General features: G+C 42.8%; 1 long non-coding RNA gene across 2 annotated transcripts in view; it reads left to right on the forward strand.

The window, feature by feature from the left end:
- The window catches only part of LOC112545862 (uncharacterized), a 69,193-nt gene extending 60,362 nt beyond the window's left edge, over positions 1-8,831 (forward strand). The window contains exons 3-4 of one of the 2 annotated variants that reach the window (XR_012906248.2): positions 6,341-6,476; positions 8,336-8,831. This is a non-coding gene — a long non-coding RNA (uncharacterized LOC112545862). The remainder of the gene's footprint in view (positions 1-6,340; positions 6,477-8,335) is intronic. The other variant, XR_012906247.2, reaches the window with a different exon arrangement.
- The last annotated feature ends 9,993 nt before the right edge of the window (positions 8,832-18,824 follow it).

The raw sequence follows: 18,824 nt of genomic DNA on the forward strand, positions 1-18,824 counted from the left end.
TGGGAGCCTCCCGGTTTACAAAATGCTTTTTGAGAGAGATGTGGCCGTGAAAAACAACAGATACAGACTGTGCACAAGATTCTAAGACATTCTTACTATTTACTTATATTTTACAGGAAATACACAGCTCTATGCAAAATAATAAACACACATGTACAAATGTTCCCTGCCACAATCTAACTCACCACGTGGGAGAGTTCTTTGGATATAGTTCAGAGTCCTAAGAAGAATCCAGTCTTCTTCCTCATCCATTTGCTCTTCTGCATATAGAATCTCAGGCTGTTTGTTCACCATTGGCCCTTCCCCCTGACTTCTCTCTCTCAAAATGGCTGCTGAGAGACCCTCTCTTTTGTAACCTCCAGCCAGCTTTGGCAGGTGACTCCTTGATCATCCTCAACAGGTAACTGCAGCTAAATAACTGGTGCAAGGCAACCTCTGCACTGATAAACTATTTCTCCTGGATAGGAGCCAACCTATGGACTAGAAGCTTCTATTTGAATAGAGACCCATCCAGATTTAATCACATTATCTTTAACCCTCTCTCCATTAACTTTTGGAATTCCAGTCCAGCATAGAAGTAAAGGACAACAGTGAAGGATAAAAAGCTGCACATTCAGGCCGTGTCCAGACTCAGGGGTTTTTTCGGGAAAAGTAGCCTTTTCCCGAAAAAACTTCCCCTGCGTCCAGACTCAAGCCGTGTTCTTTCGAAATTATTTTGAAAGAACGCGGCTTTTCTTTCGATGGCGGTAAACCTCAATTTACGAGGAAGAATGCCTTCTTTCGAAAGTTCCTCTTTCGAAAGAAGGCGTTCTTCAATGTAAATAGGCCATCTTCGAAAGAGAGCATCCAGACTCGCTGGGTGCTCTCTTTCGAAAAAGCGGATTTCTCTTTCGAAAGATCCGCCTGCAGTCTAGACGCGATCTTTCGAAAGAGGCTCTTTCGAAAGATGCTTTCGAAAGAGCCTCTTTCGAAAGAAGCCTGCAGTCTAGACATAGCCTCACAATGGGGTTTTCATCGTGACTGAGATACATACAGAGAATTCACAATTGCTCACATGATTAATACGTTGTGCCTCCCAAATCATGACAGAAATAAATAACAATAATTATGGTGTCTAAGAGCTATCAAGAGATTTAGCACCCATATCTAGAAATGAATCCCCCTTGCAATAGAATCCTGTGATTCAAAATGATGGATTGAGGAAGAGAAAATATAAAAATTGAGCTTCATTGCAAGTGGCTGGCTGCTAGTATGTCTCTGTGTGCCTCTGGCATGTGGGCTGACAAGTGCACAGAGACCCCCTGCTCACTCTTTCTCCCCATCTCTCCAGGGGCATGCAAAGTCCTCCCACAAGCCAGCCACTTCTGGGAGTCATGTGGCGCCACAACAAGCACACAACCTACCTGAGGCCTGCTCTACCACTGGCCAGGGGCTGCCTGTGGTAAGCATATTTCAGCATGAGCCTGCACCTTGCACCTCCTCCCATACCACAAGTCCATTCTCCAGAGCAGAACCTCCTCCTGCACCCAAACTTCCTCCTAAGCCCCACATCCCCATCTACGCCCTAAACCCCTACTCAAGCCTGGAATCCCCTCCTGCACCAAACTTCTACTCAGAGCTCACATCTCTTATTCTCTTCTCCACCCCAAATCCCTGCACCAGCTCAGAGCTTTGTGTGTGATGCAGCTTTCAAAATAGTTTGGTCAAAGACAAACGCAAATTATCTTCTCTTCTTTGAAAGGTTGCCAACCCTTCGGATAGACAAAATATATCTCATAAACATTGCCCTGCTTTGTAAATGCTTCACAAATGAAAGAAGTCTGAGTGAACTAAACAAAAATGACTCACAAAATCTATTTTGTGGGTATATTTTCCTCATACTTTAGGGTATAAAAAGTACTCAGCATTGTTATAACTCAGCTCCCACAGAGTTCAATGGAACATCTCCTATTGACTCTAGTGGGGAGCCTTTTTTGGCCAAGGTAAGTGCCTTTAAAAATCTTACCCTGTGATTTTCCTTAATTATTTATAATCCCACCAGTCTCAGTTGTTTTGATCTCTCACTGCATACAAGGGTTCATTGTCCCTCATTAAAGTAACTCAAAAGTCTCAGAGGGGTAGCCATGTTAGTCTGTGATGCTATGTTTACACAGGAGCATTATTTCAGAATAATGTCAGAAAAAAGAGGAGAGATGGGAAGGGAAAGAGGGAAAAAACGCCCCCAAAACCTTGTAAATTAAAATGTCCATGCTAAATGAGGCTAATAGAGTGGGGTATAAGTGCTTTTGATGTCATTTGGGTGTTGAATATGAACTGGATGGGTTGTTATGTCTTTGTTCCGACCTTGGTTAAATGTGTCAAATTTGCATATAAAGGCAATTTCCGCAATTTCTCTTTCTAGCTGGTTTCTGAAATTGCTTTGTAAGAAGACAGTCACTTTTAGATACATTAATGAGTGCCCAAGCAAGTTAAAGTAGCGGTCACTATAAACACAAATTTTCCTGTGTGTCTAAATCTGATGTTCCTTTTTGTTATTAGTACCTATTCTTGCAAGGTACATCCTTCGGAAAGCAAACTCGTGAGACCAAGTTGTGGGAAATATTAATGAGTGAATCCCACATAATTTAAAGAAAAGTAATATATTATTATTATCAATAATAATAATATTACATGCCCCTCGTCAGAATCTTTGTATGTCAACAAGCCTGTTTATAAAAGAACACAATTATAAATAGGGTTATGTTACTTAATTGAGCCCTTATTTCTGAATCAGGACCTCTCTGGGGTGTAACTAGGGCAGGAAGAGTGGGGCAATTACATGTGGTACAAATCTAGAGGGGTGGGAAAATAAGACAGAAAAATTATTTAAAAAATGGAAGGGGGTGCAAATGTGCTTCATCACCCCAGGGACTAAAATGTCTAATTACAGCTCTCAGGCTGCTGATTAGAGTCAAGCTGGTATGGGAAACTGACCATAGTATGGAATTGTAACCCCTTTTATTCTGACTTTAAGGGTATGTCTACACTACCACCCTAGTTCGAACTAGGGTGGTAATGTAAGCAACCGGAGTTGCAAATGAAGCCCAGGATTTGAATTTCCCGGGCTTCATTTGCATCTCGCCGGGCGCCGCCATTTTTAAATGTCCGCTAGTGCGGACTCCGTGCCGCGCGGCTACACGCGAACTAGGGTGGTAGTGTAGACATACCCTAACATAGGTCCATACCCCACTAGAATAGTATCTACAGGGTTTTTTCTTCTATCATTTTCAATGGTAAGAATCCAGGTTAACTCTGTAGACTGAATGATAATTGGGCTCAAGCCAAATGATTAGCTTGTTTTCATCAACTGGAATAATTCACCTTCATATTTAAATGGATTTTATTCATTCGTTTTATACATTTAAAGCAATATTCTCATTATAGCTGGACAGGCTAAAACAACTAGAGACAGAGAATTGTTCCATGGCTTCTATTAACATTATGTTTACATGAGCTCTGGGCTCATTAAATATTTACTAGGTATTTTAGATAAACCATCTTTTCTGGCGGCTGTATGGGGAGGTCATATTTATTTAATTCATGCATTTTAGTGTATACTGCATAAACAAAAACAGATTTCTTAATTAACATAAAGTGGGACTAATTTCCATAAACTCAGATGCCAAAGGCAGCACACGCAAATGCCTAATTTTCACATGCTCACCGTATTTCAATGCACAAATCATATTAATTTTGCACACATTCTGAGGTGTTGAAAATCAGGCCCAGGGAGTGTAGAGTTGGTATGACTTTCTTAACATACTGTGCATTTCTAATGAATTGTGATAAGCCAATTAATTTGTCCACAATTCATATTGTATATGGAGTAATCTGAGCGACACCTGCAAAAAGGCATGGATACAAAGAGCTGTGCAAGAAGTAGACAGGCTTGTAGACATGTTATATTTAGTTGAGGTGCTAACATGCAAGGGAGGAACAGGAACATAGGATTTGAACAGTTCAGGCACAATTACAAGAATGTTTCTGGAGACAGACCTGGGATTTACCACTTGGCTGTAGAAAGCTGACTGCTGTTATAATATGCCAGGCATGTCAGAGGAACCTGAAAGGGTTGTGTGAGGGAAAGAGAGCAGTCATGAAACAATTGGATATATGTGCTTCTGACACATAGTGAGTGGCTGAAAGGGTCAGGAAGGAGAAAAGGAGAACCTCACATGAGATGTATTTACCTGTAGCTTAGCTCAAGCCAGTTATGAAACTGGATATGTTCTGTACTATATGTATTTTGGCATAGGTAGATTTTCTTTATATAATCATAATAAATCTTGAGGTTTTTTTTTAACCTTTTGACGGTGTTGAGATAAAGTCACTGAGATATGTCCTTGAAGCAAAGATGACCTTGTGACCTCTTAGGAAAGGAAGCCGGGGAAAACACAGTGCCTATCCTGGAGCCCTCAACTGAGGCAAGCCTCTAAGAAATATTATCTAGGCCTGTGGTTCTCAACTGGTGGTCCATGGATCACTGGTGGTCTATGGTGACTTTTTCGGTGGTCCACAGGAACATTGTCCAAAGTCACACGAAGTGAACAGGCGCTGCCGTTAGGCTGTTTTACACCGTGTTCACAAGCACGCGGTACATCATCCATAGCGTCACCTAGGATTCAACCGCATTGTGTTGCCAGTAACTTCTTTCTGAGGTACTGAGCCTCAGTGTAGCTGCCACCGTCGTGCTGAGTGGTTGCTGTGTCGTTATTCAAAGTAGGAATAAGAGATCCTCCGGAATAGGGCTTTATTCTGGAGGATCGGGCCAGTCTAGACCCTTTTTTCCGGCTTTTCCCCAAGCCGGAAAAAAGCGGTGGACATCTTTATTTAAATCCCGCGGGGGATATTTAAATCCCCCGCGGATTTCCCTATTCCGAAGTTTAAAATTAGCATGCCCCTTTCGAAAAAGGGGCCAGTGTAGACGTAGCCAACGGGTGTAACTAAGGGCAAATCTTGAACCATTATATTGAACTTAAAACAAGAATTCTTGAAATAAAATGTCTAAAAATAAAATGTAAGAGTCAAGTGTTTCTGAGGCCTCCTCTCGTCTCTCTTCATACTAACCTGGAAGGTTGATTGGAAAGTCACCAGTGCATCTGTCAAAATGTGGATCCATAGACCTAGCTCCCCCCATGCAGAGCACAATAAACCTTACTGTCTCAAACTATGGGCTGTGAGTGATTGTACAGTGATAGCACACAATCTTGGAGGGGTTCTTACCTCCTGCCCCTCTTAGATTCTTTTTTGAAAGGCCATTTACTAGGGCAACTTGCAGAGAAGAGTTAGAGCAGCAATTTGACTCAGAGGCTGGCTGTTGACTGCTGTATTATGAAAAAGTGTATTATGTTTTCTTTTAAAAAAAATTTTTTTTCTTATTGAAACTAATAGCTGCAAGAGCATCCTGCGCTGTGATCTTTTCAGTTTGTGTAGCTAATCAGAATTGGTTGCATGATCACATAGAGAATGTGGAGGATTGTACAGGTTGAACCTCTAAAATCCGGGACTCTTTGATCTGGCAACATCCATGGTCAGGCAGGACCACAGATATTGCTGGACCAGAGAGCCCCGGCTGGCCAGGTTCAGAAGCACAGCCACGTTTGAGCTGGCAGTGAGGAGCACAGTGCTGGCCAGGGCTGACAATAAAAAGCATAGCCCCAGCCGGGGCTGGAGGCAGCAGGTTCAGTGGCCAGGAACACAGTCCTGCCCTGGGCTGGCACAGTGGGGGACACAGCCCCAGTCAGAGCTGGCATGGTAGGGGGCTGAAGGCAGTGGCAGGGAGCACAACCCCATCTGGGAGCAGATTCTATAGCCGGGTGGGGAGCCTTAACCTCCCCTTGTATGGCAAACTTCATGGTTTGGGACCACTCAGGTTCCAAGGGTGCCAGCAGGGGCAGCATGTCCATATAGGTGAACTAGGTAGTCGCCTAGGGCACCAAGTTAAATGGGGCGCCAAATGGTGGTGCAATATCATTGAGGGGTTTGGAGGTGGGGGCGCCGATTGCATGGTTTACCTAGGGCGCCAGTTGCTGGCAGCTAGTCTAGGGCTGCCCCTGGCGTGCCAGACAAGGGAGGTTCAATCTGTAAGCAGCACGGATGCTGTAGTAGATAGGGGCTGGTTGCTGGAACTCCCAGAGACAGCAGGGCTGGTGGCTGGGATCCCTGGAGCTGGCACCAGGACCCCAAGTGTCAGTGGGGCCCCTGGGTACAGGCTGGTAGCTGGGACCCTGACATAGGCACAAAATCTGGGCAGTCCTGCAACACCCCCCATCACCCTTACTTCTTGCATCTATGTCTCTAGATCAGGCATACTGCTCCAGTGCCATGTTTCCCTCCTAGAAGTGATTGTGTTTCATTAGGGCGTGGATTTATCCTTACATCTGCAGAGTGAAATTCACCCCCAGAGCAACTGACCCACACATGTAGAGCAAAGTCATGTAAGTACTCTCTGAACAGGAGTCTATTTCATTCACAGTCTGCAGAACATACCAGTTGTCATTGTAAATTATTATTAGTTCATATCAATATATATTCTTCATATGAATTGTGTTAACTTTTATTATCCCATGTCACTGTTAATACAAAACTAATATGCACATGTCAGATGAAAATGTAATAGACTTGCCACCTTTTGACAGCACGCCATTAAGTTGCTATCTGGTTGTTTGCACTGAAAGAGAAAATAAGTTTTCCACCAGGAATAATAATTTATTTTTCTGTTAATAACCAGAAATGTCTTCAGTGTGAGTCTAGTATTTATCTAGGAAGAGATAAGACCAATCGGTTTTCTTGTATTAGCTCTTTTTTATTTTGAATGGCTTGTTGCCAGTTTGGCTAGTTGTACAAGAACAAGAAACATTTCTCATGATGTGCATTTATGTGTTCCTTTGTGTTTCATATTAATCCCCAAGCAGTGTTGTCTGAAAGAAGCTCAGTAGTGCTGCAAGTAACCGTATGTACTAAGATCTGCAGTGCACTGCAGCTACTGTCTATCCTGTGTAGGATGCTCATGTAGATCCTTCTAGAAGAGTCTGTCATCAGGAACTAATATCCATAACATAGGCGAGTAAGGATTCAGGAATGGCACCTCAAGGGAAGGGAGGCAGGATGCCTCATAGAATTGTATTAAAATGGTGTAATGGTTAGACATGGAAGTGCAACAGTGCCATAGCGTCTGTTTATTAGACTGGCTAAGTGCAGCTCTTTTTGGCTGCACCAGTGTAAAAAATTGATGTCATCTGAAGCCCCATTCTTCTCTTTCTCTCTCTTTTCTATGTCTCATCTGCTTTCTGTGGCTTCATTTGTTTTTTCCTTGTTATGGGTCTCTCATTTACTTCTACCTGTTGGCTACCACTCCCCTTTGGCTCCACCAAGTCTTATAATTTGGAATCATTAGATTTCTACCCACCTTTTCTTTGACCTGCCCAGTCTTTCCCTTCATATACATGCTTGAAAAAGAATGCTAGCTTTCAGGCTGTTGTTTAGCCAAACTGGCTCGTTACCCATTTTAATTTGATGGGTTTGTAGTAGAGCAGCTGTGGCTGAGTCCTGCCAGAGAAACAATGGGGATTTTGTTCTGGAAGTGTGAAATGACATATGTTCTTGGAAGCAGAGAAATCATCTACCTGAAGTAGTTACTATAAAACCTGAAAGCGCACCAAAGAAGACAGTACTTATAATAATGGGATGACACATGCATTCTCCAGTAATATTTTACCCAAAACAGTTATCTCTGACCAACTCTGCATATACAATGTATGCCATGTAAATGAACATGCTAATCCGGGACCAACCTATTATTGGAATGTTTCCCAGGGCATCAAGTTAGTGTCATGATAACCAATGGCATCTGCATAGTCTGAAGAATTCTAGCAACAGTTCTGTGTAACAGGAACATGGTCAGTGCCAAGAAGATTAGTGCACCTATCACAGTATTCTACTGAAATGAAACACTAAGATCTCCACGCTTGCTTTTTATTACAAGCATCTACTGACATCAGTAGATCCACGTAAGGGAGGGGGAAAATGGGTCTTAATTGTTAATGGGTGGATAGCGTAACACAAAATGACAATGAAAATCAGAGGCTCCTGGTGTATTATTTATATTAATTAATCACATTTAGCAGTTGTATTTGGTAAACATACTGGGGCAATTTTTTCTCCCAGTTATAGCTGTGCAAGCCCATCACATCGGTACCATAGATGTAATTGAGGGCAGATTCCTTGTAATGCATACTTCTTTATAAAATGTATTTAACATACCAGTTTGGACATCATTGTTCCTTTATTCTTATAGATCACTATCATCATGACTATGACAACAGCATAAGACTTGAACAGAAGAGAAATGGGACTATGAAAGACACAGCGTCAAGATTATTGCTGCTAGATGGACCCAGTCACTGTGTACCGAGGCATCCAATTAAGGAAGATCTAGGAAGAACACTGCGGGTTTTTTTTGACTTGGCTTTGTGTTCAGATTGAAATGATATTCTATGACACAGTGATTGTCATAGATTTCTGTAAAGGGTTCCATATTCTGTTTTTATCTAACTGGCAATCTGTTTGCTTTAGTTTCTGTAAGCAGGGAACTCATCAAACTGTCTTTCCCTAGTAATATCTTGGGTTTGTCTGAGTATTTCTCTGAAAAAGAACTCTCTCTTACATCATCTTTAGACTTTTTAGCTGTGGGCCAGATGGTCTGGTGAGTGTTAAGAGCCCCTCTATCTTCCTGCATGTGTAAATCCCACCTTATTCTGCAGAAGTGTGGGGTGGGGGTGAGGGGAGGGAAGGAAGCTGATACCTTCATGGTATCAGTACCAAAGTTCCCGAATTTCCTCTGTGGGATCAGAAATCTGGAGATTGTAAGAGGGGGGGAACGGACAAGAAAGGGAGGGACAGGGTCATGTGTGAGAGAGACAGAGTTAGCTCAGCATTAATTAAATTGTCAGTGGATCATAATTCAAGGTAGCCCTTCTGCCAGCTGTTGTCAGCAGCAACATGATCCAGGTTGAAATACCTAGGGATTCCTCTTAAAATTAACATACCATTGGCTCAAGACCCCATCCACAGACCTAAGAAAACAACATTTTTCCTGGGCATTCTTAATAGGCAGTACTTCCTCACTCAGAAGTATCAAATCGGCATGTAAAACAAGAAAAAAAAATAGTAAAGGACAAGGGGACATGGTATTAACTTAGGGAAATAAATCAGCAGTATATTTATGTGAATCATCTTATGTTCTTTTTCTTAGGTTCTTATACGTGAAACTCACAGCAGTGGTAATTTTGGGAGTCAGCCTCTACCTCAGTTCCCCACCAACTAGTGTGGACATCTGATAGGTGAATGCCCCTTCAACGTGTCTCTTTCCACCATGCCCCTGAGTTACACCTTACACTATGGTTGGTGTCAGTGCTTAGTTCCAGAGTGCTCTTCAGCAGGCCTGTCTGCAGCCACTAGGCAAAGTGATGGTGGATCCAGTCCTGAGGTTCCACCACCTAGCCCTGCTGGTGAGTCTTCAGCTTGATTTGATGCTAGGTAGGGAGGGCCTCAGCAATATGTGCAGCTCCATGGCTGTCCCGTGACTTCAGCAAAAGCTACCTCCATGCTGTATCTCAGTGTAAAGCATAATTCTATCTCAAGTTCTTCAGATCAGAGTCCCTTTCCTCTTCCTTTGTCTCCCAAATTCCACCACCCCACCACTTCCCATCACTCTGACACCCCATCTGATTTGTATCACACTTGGATGGTTTCTAGGTGGAAAGCTTATGTAAATGCACTCTCTATAGCCATACGTTGCTCCTGTTTATGGGTAGATGGCAATACTGTGTTCCTTAGCCTAGGGTATGGACAGGGATCACACTTTATTTTAACATTACCTTCTAACTGGCCGTTTTCAATTCTAGGAAGGTTTGAGTGGTCTCATCTCCCTGTGACTTTAGTAGCAATAAGTCACTTTGCATTATTGCGCCCTTGAGGTCAGCAATAATAAAATATAAGAAAACAATGTCAGAGCATGAAAAAAGTGAAGGACTTTCCCTACTGACCAGCCATCTGTCTGATCTGCTTCACCATGTCAGCCACAGTATTTACTGAGCTACCTAAACACACCCAAAGAATTCAGTAGTTCTGCAGTTACTGCCAATGAAGAGAATGCTGTGGGCGGGTAACTTCAGAAGTCATCATGACACAAGAAATATAAGATATCGCAATCACTGACCTCCAGAAGAGCGAATATATTTGTTTATATTCAGTACCATCATAATTTTGAGGAAAGTCAGAGGAGAATGTGTGACTGAGCATCTATAATGCAGGAACTCTCTAGTCGGCTTAATAAAACGCCTGACTACCCAAACTTGGGTCTGCGTCTAGACTGGCAAGTTTTTCCACAAAAGCAGTTGTTTTTGCTGAAAAACTTGCCAGCTGTCTATACTGGCCACTTGAATTTCCGCAAGAACACTGACTTCCTACTGTCTGAAATCAGTGCTTCTTGCGGAAATACTATGCTGCTCCCGTTTGGGCAAAAGTCCTTTTGCGCAAAACTTTTGTGCAAAAGGGCCAGTGTAGACAGCTCAGATTTGTTTTGCACAAAAAATGCTTTTGTGGAAAAACGTCAGTGCCAATCTAGACGCTCTTTTCCGCAAATGCTTTTAACGGAAAATTTTTCTGTTAAAAGCATTTGCAGAAAATCATGCCAGTCTAGACGTAGCCAGGGAGTCTGTACATGGTCAAGATGTATTGGTGACTCATGGGGATAAATTTTAGACAGTAGCTCCCCCTTTTATAAGCTTAAAGATTGTGTTGTAAAGGCTCTTTGTTTGAACAAAAAACATCCCATGATAATGAGGGATAATAATGATAGTAGATTAGAAAGCAGAGAATGAGATGATTTATGCAGTGGGATGATTACTTTATTCATGTTAGCTGTATTTCTGTTATTGTTTTCCCTTCTTCATTAAGCAATATGCGTAAACTGTCTTTGGACTTCCTTTTGCTTCTAATATATTTGTAGAATGTTTTCTTGTTCTCCTTTATGTCTCAATCTAGACTGAGTTTGTTTTGTGCTTTCGTCTTCCCAATTTTGCCCCTATATACTTGTGTTATTTGTTTATATTCATCCTTTAGCCTAGTTTCTACTTTTTATAGCAAAATGCAGGACAATGTAGCACTTTAAAGACTAACAAGATGGTTTATTAGATGATGAGCTTTCGTGGGCCAGACCCACTTCCTCAGATCAAATAGTGGAAGAAAGTAGTCACAACCATATATACCAAAGGATACAATTAAAAAAATGAACACATATGAAAAGGACAAATCACATTGCAGAACAGGAGGGGGATGCGGGGAGGGGGGAAGGAAGGAAGGTAACTGTCTGTGAATTGATGATATTAGAGGTGGGGAGAGTGGGATGTTTGTGAGTTAATGGTATTAGAGGTGATAATTGGGGAAACTATCTTGGTAATGGGTGAGATAGTTCAAATGTTTGTTCAGTCCTTTTTGGAAAGTGTCGAATTTTAACATGAATGACAGTTCAGAGGATTCCCTTTCTAGTGCAGATGTAAAAGGTCTTTGTAGCAGAATGCAGGTGGTTAAGTCATTGAGAGAGTGTCCTTTCTGGTTAAAATGGCAAGAAACTGTTTTTTCTTTGTGATCTTGTCTGATATCTGTTTTGTGGGCATTAATCCTTTGGCGAAGTGTCTGAGATGTCTGTCCAATGTACATAGCAGACGGACACTTTCGGCACATGATAGCATAGATTATATTTCTGGATGCGCAGGAATATGTGTTCTTGATCTTATAACTCACTTGGTTAGGTCCAATAATGGTATCAGCAGAATGAATATGTGGACAAAGCTGGCAATGGGGTTTGTTGCAAGGGAAGGTACCAGGGTTGGTATTAGTGTGGTATGTCCTGTGGTGGTTGGTAAGAATCATCTTGAGGTTAGGTGGTTGTCTATAGGAGACTATGGGTCTGTCTCCCAGAGCCTCTTGGAGTATGGTATCCTGTTCCAGTATAGGCTGTAGTTTATTGATAATGTGTTGGACAGGTTTAAGTTGGGGGTTGTACGTGATGACAAGTGGTGTTCTATTGTTGGTTTTCTTGGGTCTGTCTTGAAGTAGATGGTTTCTAGGTATTCGTCTGGCTCTTTCAAACAAGCAATTAGAAACACTATCCCAGAGGACACTACTGCCAACCTGATAGCAGACCTATGTAACTTTGTTCTCACCCACAATTATTTCCAGTTTGAGAACAACTTATACCTCCAGATCAGCGGACAGGGGACTCATGTGGGTGAATAAGTCCCTGATGGCATGGCTGATGTGGTTAGGCCCTATGATTGTGTCACTTGAGTAGATATTTGGGCTGAGTTGTCAATGGGGTTTATTGTGGGGATTGAGTCCTGGTGTTTCTGTGGTTTGGTGTATAGTTACTGGGTTAGTGTCTCTGATGTGGTGTGTAATTGCTTGCACTACCACTGACTTACATTACCACTCCCAACCTTAACTTCCTCCCCTAAAATTTGCAAAACTATATTCAAAGTAACACATTACCAAGAGAGCTACATAATTCCATTTCCTATGTGAGCAGACTACAGCATTCCTAGCTGTATGTCGAGGGGCATGCCCCCTCAACAGTCCCAATGTTGGGTTATTGTCCCCTTTTCCGGGGCAAATATGTCCCAAAGGCCTAGTTAAAAGGCACAAGTCCCTCTATCAGGGTATGTATGGCTCAATAGCCTGATTCAAAATACAGTTCCCCCTATCACGGTATGTACGGCCAGAGGCCAAGTCACAAACACAGCCCTTTCTATCAGTGTATATGCAGCCCAGAGGCCTAGTCCACACACAGTTCCCTCTATCAGGGTATGTATGGCCCTAAGGCCTAGTTCACAGGTAAGCCTCTCAACTGCTAGGGAGCAGGAGTTTTCGGGGGGAGAGGAAGAGGAGAGGTAGGGGGACCCAGGCCCTCCCACTCCACCGGGTCCCAGACCAGGGGCCTGTTGATAGTGGAGGATTTTGCTGCCTGCTCAGCAGGAATTCTGGCCAAAGCGCGCTGAGCTCCCATAGGACAATCCTCCATCCTGGGCCACTTCCTACCATTCCCAGCGCTCTGCTCAGCTCTTGCAGTGTCACTTGGTGGGACTGGCCCTCCTGGATGGCTTCTCTGGCTGGGGCTGCTGAGGTTGCTTCTGCAGAAGCTGTTGCTTCTGGGGAGGCTGCAGCTGGGGCTGCTTGGACCTGAGCTTCTTCCCTTCTGGCAGTCAGCCCAGACTGAATGGCTCCATGAGCTTTTATATCTGGTCTCCCTTGCGAGCATGCCCAGCAGGGCTGTGGGGGCGGAACCCTCTCAGCTAGCTGGGCCAGGGCAACTCCCTGCTGTTGGTAGGTACACCCCGTCACACTGTAAAAAAAGCTTGACATAGGAGTTGCTGCATAATGTTGTTTAAAAATTGTAACCATTACGTGCACTTATTATTCCTGCAACATCATAGAATTAATGGATGTCATCACACCAAACAGATAAATTGTTACATTTCATGTCCTACTTCTGGATTCAAAATTGGTTTTTTTATTGTACTGTATTTTTCCTTCTAAATTTTTGTGCACTTACATTTTGAAAGCCGGTATTAATTCTTTGTCATAACTGATTGAGACCTGAGTAATGAACAAACTGTGTTGCACCTTCAGCCATGTTGTAAATGGGCCTTCCACTTTGTGCATGTAATTTGTGCTCACTAATTTTATGCTAACAGTTTTCTGCCAGTATAATGAATGTTAGAGGCACAAAAACACAGATTTGTGCCTAACCACTTGCCTGTATGAAAAAAGCCCTGTAGTAATTGTTAGTGAAGAGGCAATAGGGTTCTATAGAAATTAAAGTGGTTGATATAGAAATTATTTTAAAAATACCCTAGAAATTATTAGCAGAATATATCTTTGTTGAATTTTTAACACAAACTATAGCAACTAGGAAACACTGAGTCTCTGAAGAACTCTGTTCCATGATATATAATAGATGCAGACCTCCTACATGAGTTCCTTGTGTCCTGTTCCTGCCCAGGAAACAGACCGTTGCGTCCTGAACACAGATATGCAGAATGGGATGTCTCCATCCTTCTGTATCCATATCTCTCAGTCACTGAGTTAAATATTTATATGGGTTAGAGTAGCTCTGCAGCAGAGAGATTTAAAAATATTTTAGGGTTGGAGGAAAAGTCCTTCAGGTTGGAACTAAAATGGCTGGCAAGCCTTGAAATATTGCAAGTTTCTAGGCGCTGGTGTGGGCTGGAAAGGAGAACTTTTTGGCTACGTCTATATTGGCAAGATTTTGCGCAAATACTTTTAACACAGGAGTTTTTGCGTTAAAGTATTTGCGTAAGAAAGCGTCTACACTGGCATGTGCTTTTGCGCAACAGATGTGCTTTTGTGCAAAAGCATCCGTGCCAGTGTAGACGCTCTCTTGTGCAAGAAAGCTCCGTTGGCCATTTTAGCCATTGGGCTTTCTTGTGCAAGAAATTCATGTTGCCTGTCTACACTGGCCTCTTGCGCAAGAGGGCTTATTCCTGAGCAGGAACATCATAGTTCTTGTGCAAGAAGCACTGATTTCACACATTAGAACGTTAGTGTTCTTGCTCAGGAACTTCCCGCCAGTGTAGACAGGCAGCATATATTTGCGCAAAAGCAAGCCAATATAGCCTCTTAGTTGGAGAGGTAATAAATGGATGCTAGGGGAAAATATAAAAGATCGGCGAATTTTCTAAATTCTTTCTGGGAGGTATGTGAATGTTCTAAGAGAAATTAAAGAGCTAGAGACTCTCTTAGGCTATGTCTACACTGGAAGGTTCTTGCGCAAGAACATCTTGTGCAAGGGTTCTTTGTGCAAGAACTCTTGCGCAAGAACACATCCACACTGCCATGTGCTTTTGTGCAAGAACATCCATGGCAGTGTGGACGTTCTTCTCTTGCTCAAGAAAGCTCTGATGGCCATTTTAGCCACGGGGATTTCTTGCGCAAGAAACCCCTGCCGCGCGTCCACACTGCCCTCTTGCGCAAGAGCTCTTGCGCAAGAGGGCTTACACTTGTTAGAAAAGAGCTTAGCTCTTGCGCAAGAATACCTCTCTTACCAAGCTTTACTGTAAATCTTCTTGCGCAAGAGCGGGCGGGCAGTGCAGACGCTCCGCGGAAGAATGGCCATTCTTGCATAAGAACCCGCCACTGTAGACATAGCCCTATTAATTTAAGGATTGAAGGTCATTTACATTAACTGCAGGAAGTTATGGCCAGTAGAATAATACCAAAATATGTTAGGCGCTCATGCAAGGCAAATGGATTCTGGTCTGGTGAAAAGGGGTTAGTCCTTCATATCAGTGGACCCAGACTGCTGTCAGGATATAGCGATAAAACATTTGTGGCAGTAGTTGCTGTTTGCCTGCTCTCTACACAAATTATACTACTGCATAGTAGATTAAGCACTGGACTGTTCAGCTACCACGGCTGTGATTTACTAGGGAACATTTTTAGCCACTATACAATTATGGACAATGTGGCCCAGTAAAATTACTGACTTTGAGGAGCATGCCTGTAATATACCATAGAGCAGACTGGGGGCAATACTGAATTCAGTGAGTCATAGCAGCTGCTGTTCAGAGCAGCATCACAAGGGAGTAATGCACCTTCAGAATCTTTCAACTCCTACACAGTATGTGCTTTTCAATATGATCCTCCTTCCAGCCAGATTTACAACTGAGTTGATTGAGTCATAAAGAGGTTGTGAACTTGCATATCTCAGCTTACCCTCTCTAAAACCCTTTGCTGTAGCCAGCAGACCATAATGTTCTTCTTTCTTTCACTCTCTCTTCCCAAACAAACAAAAGGATTGTATGTATTTTAAGCATAAAGCAAACATCAGGATGAAGTGAATTAATTTTTCATGACTTCCCAATATGGTTTGCAGCACATGGTACTTATGTTATTAAAATCTGGATTTATCTTCAATTTAATGAGCATTTAATTCACACTGTCTCTGCATAATGAAATACAGGCCTTAAATGATAGAAGAGCGAAATATTTCTATTGGAGATGTTCAGAACAGGCCTCAGCTAAATTAATGTACATTCATTCTGGACCTCTGACAACATACATGAAAAAGTGCTTCATCAGTTTACTCCATTTAGTTTGATAAGAGAACCTTGGGTGAACATTGCTTCTAAATGAATTAAGAGAACCAGCCACTCTAGACAATAACCCTTTTGAATGTTTAATTTTACAGGCACATAATGCACCAGTTGATGTGCATGTGGTCTCAGAAGATATCTTACAAAGCAACATAACACTAACAATTAAAGAGGGGAGAGATTTTATATGTCTGTCATTTTTTGTTTGTATAGTGGTTTGGATGCAATTCTGCAAACACTACAGACTTTAAAGGGACTTCTCATGGCAGTCAGTACTTAGGATCAGTGATTTTCTTTATTTCTTTTTCAGTTGGGGGGAGGGGGGGAATGTAAGCAGGGGGAATGGCCCTGCTATTGTGGGGAACTTTTTTGGCTTCTACACTACCCTAGAGAAATGGGCTAGTGAAAGGATTTGAGTCTCCACTCCCACTTCCTTTACCCAGAGGCCTCCCTGACCTCCAGGGCTCCCCTTCCACTCTCCTGTGTGGCAGAGTCCTCATAAACCCAATAAGGCTGGGCCCAAGATACCTGCGGCTCAACCCCTAACCTTGTGGCAGTCACCTAGGGCAAGGGCTGAGTGTTGCCACTCTGGGGTGCTCTTTTCTCATTGGATGTTTCTCTGACCCACAGATGATTACATACAATTCAAACAAATACAATTTATTAAATAGCAATTAATTAAAAAAACAAAAGAATAAGAAAAAATAGAAAAAGTTACTGGAAACATACACTCTGCTTTATGGCACAGAGACCTCAAACAGCCTCTCTGCAAATGTCAAGACAGTTCAGAGTCTGTTTCTGGTAGGTCCCAGGCCGCTGCCTCAGTGCTGCAGGAAGGCTGCAGGTCAGACACTTGCTGTGGGTGGCAGGGCCCTTCTCCCCAGCATCGGCCCTTCCCCAGTTGGAGTTATCATCCCCCTCCAAGTCTGCAAGGCCTCTGGTGGAGATCCCCTGCTCTGGGCCTCTACCCAGGATCCACCCTCTTGCTCACTGCATCCAGCTCCAGACTGCTCCAGCTCCACTATCTGCTTCACTGCCCCCAGTGCCTGAGCAGCTTCTATGGGTCTGTTGCTGAAGCTCTGCTCCCACCATGGTTCTGTTGCCTGCGCTGTGACTCAGGCTCTAATATTTGCTCTGTGGCTCAGGGTCTGTAGCTGCCACTTTGCTCCCAACATGGATCTGCCCTCTGTGTTGTGGCTCAGTGTTTCTGGCTGCGCTGGCTCCTCCCAACTCAGCTCAAGCACATGTCTTCATAGCTCGGACCCACTCAGTCTGACTGAGCAAAACCCAGCTCACACAGGAGCATGGAGGAGGAGACTCTTCCCCAAATTTCTCACTCCTTCATTGGGCTGCCTGTCCTGTTGATGCTCTTCTCTGGACCTTCTCCAATTTCTCCACATCTTTCTTGAAATGTGGTGCCCAGAACTAGACACAATACTCCAAATGAGGCCGAATCAGCACGGAGTAGTGGAAGAATAACTTCTCGTATCTTGCTCACAACACTCCTGTTAATGCATTGCAGAATCATGTTTGCTTTTTTTGCAATAGCATCACACTGTTGACTCATATTTAGCTTGTGGTCCACTATGACCTCTAGGCTACATCTATACTGCAGCCTTCTTCTGCAAAAGCTTATGCAAATGAAGCACAGAGTAGACTATCGCTGTGCTTTATTTGCATAATTAATTAGCAACCATTTTTGCGCAAAAGGCTGTTGCACAAAAAGGAGGTGTGTAGATTGCTCCTTTTTGTGCAAAAAATCCCTCTTGCACAAGAGCCATTCTTCCTCATTTTTTCAGGAAGAATGGCTCTTGCACAAGAGGGGGTTTTTGCACAAAAAGGAGCCATCTACATAGCTCCTTTTTGCGCAAAAGCCTCTTGCACAAAAACAGCTGCTAATTAATTATGCAAATGAAGCATGGCAATATTCTACTTGGCGCTTCATTTGCATAAGCTTTTGCAGAAGAAGGCTGCAGTATAGACGTAGCCCTAGATCCCTTCTCCAGTATTCCTTCCTAGACAATCACTTCCCATTCTTATGTGTGAGACTGATTGTTCCTCCTAAGTGGAACACTTTGTATTTGTCCTTATTAAACTTCATTCTATTTACCTCAGACCATTTCTCCAGTTTGTCCAGATCATTTTGAATTATGACCCTATCCTTCAAAGCACTTGCAACCCCTTCCAGCTTCATATCATCTGCAAACTTAATAAGTGTACTCTCTATGCCAATATCTAAACAGTTGCTGAAGGTATTGAACAGAACTGGTCCCAAAACAGGCCCCACTTGTTATGCCCTGTCAGCAGGATTATGCATAGTTAATAAATACTCTCTGAGAATGGTTATCCAACCACTTATGTACCCACCTTATAGTAGCCCCATCTAAGCTGTATTTGCCTAGTTTATTGATAAGAATGTCATGCAAGACTGTATCAAATCCCTTACTAAAGTCTAGGTATACCATGTCCACCACTTCTCCCTTATCCACAAGACCCGTTATCCTATCAAATAAAGCTATCAGATTAGTTTGACATGATTTGTTCTTTACAAATCCATGCTCACTGTTACCTATCACCTTATTATCTTCCAGGTGTTTTTAAACGAATTCC

Source organism: Pelodiscus sinensis, chromosome 10, assembly GCF_052426305.1.
Source record: "Pelodiscus sinensis isolate ZL-2025 chromosome 10, ASM5242630v1, whole genome shotgun sequence".
NCBI classification, from domain to species: Eukaryota; Metazoa; Chordata; order Testudines; family Trionychidae; genus Pelodiscus; species Pelodiscus sinensis.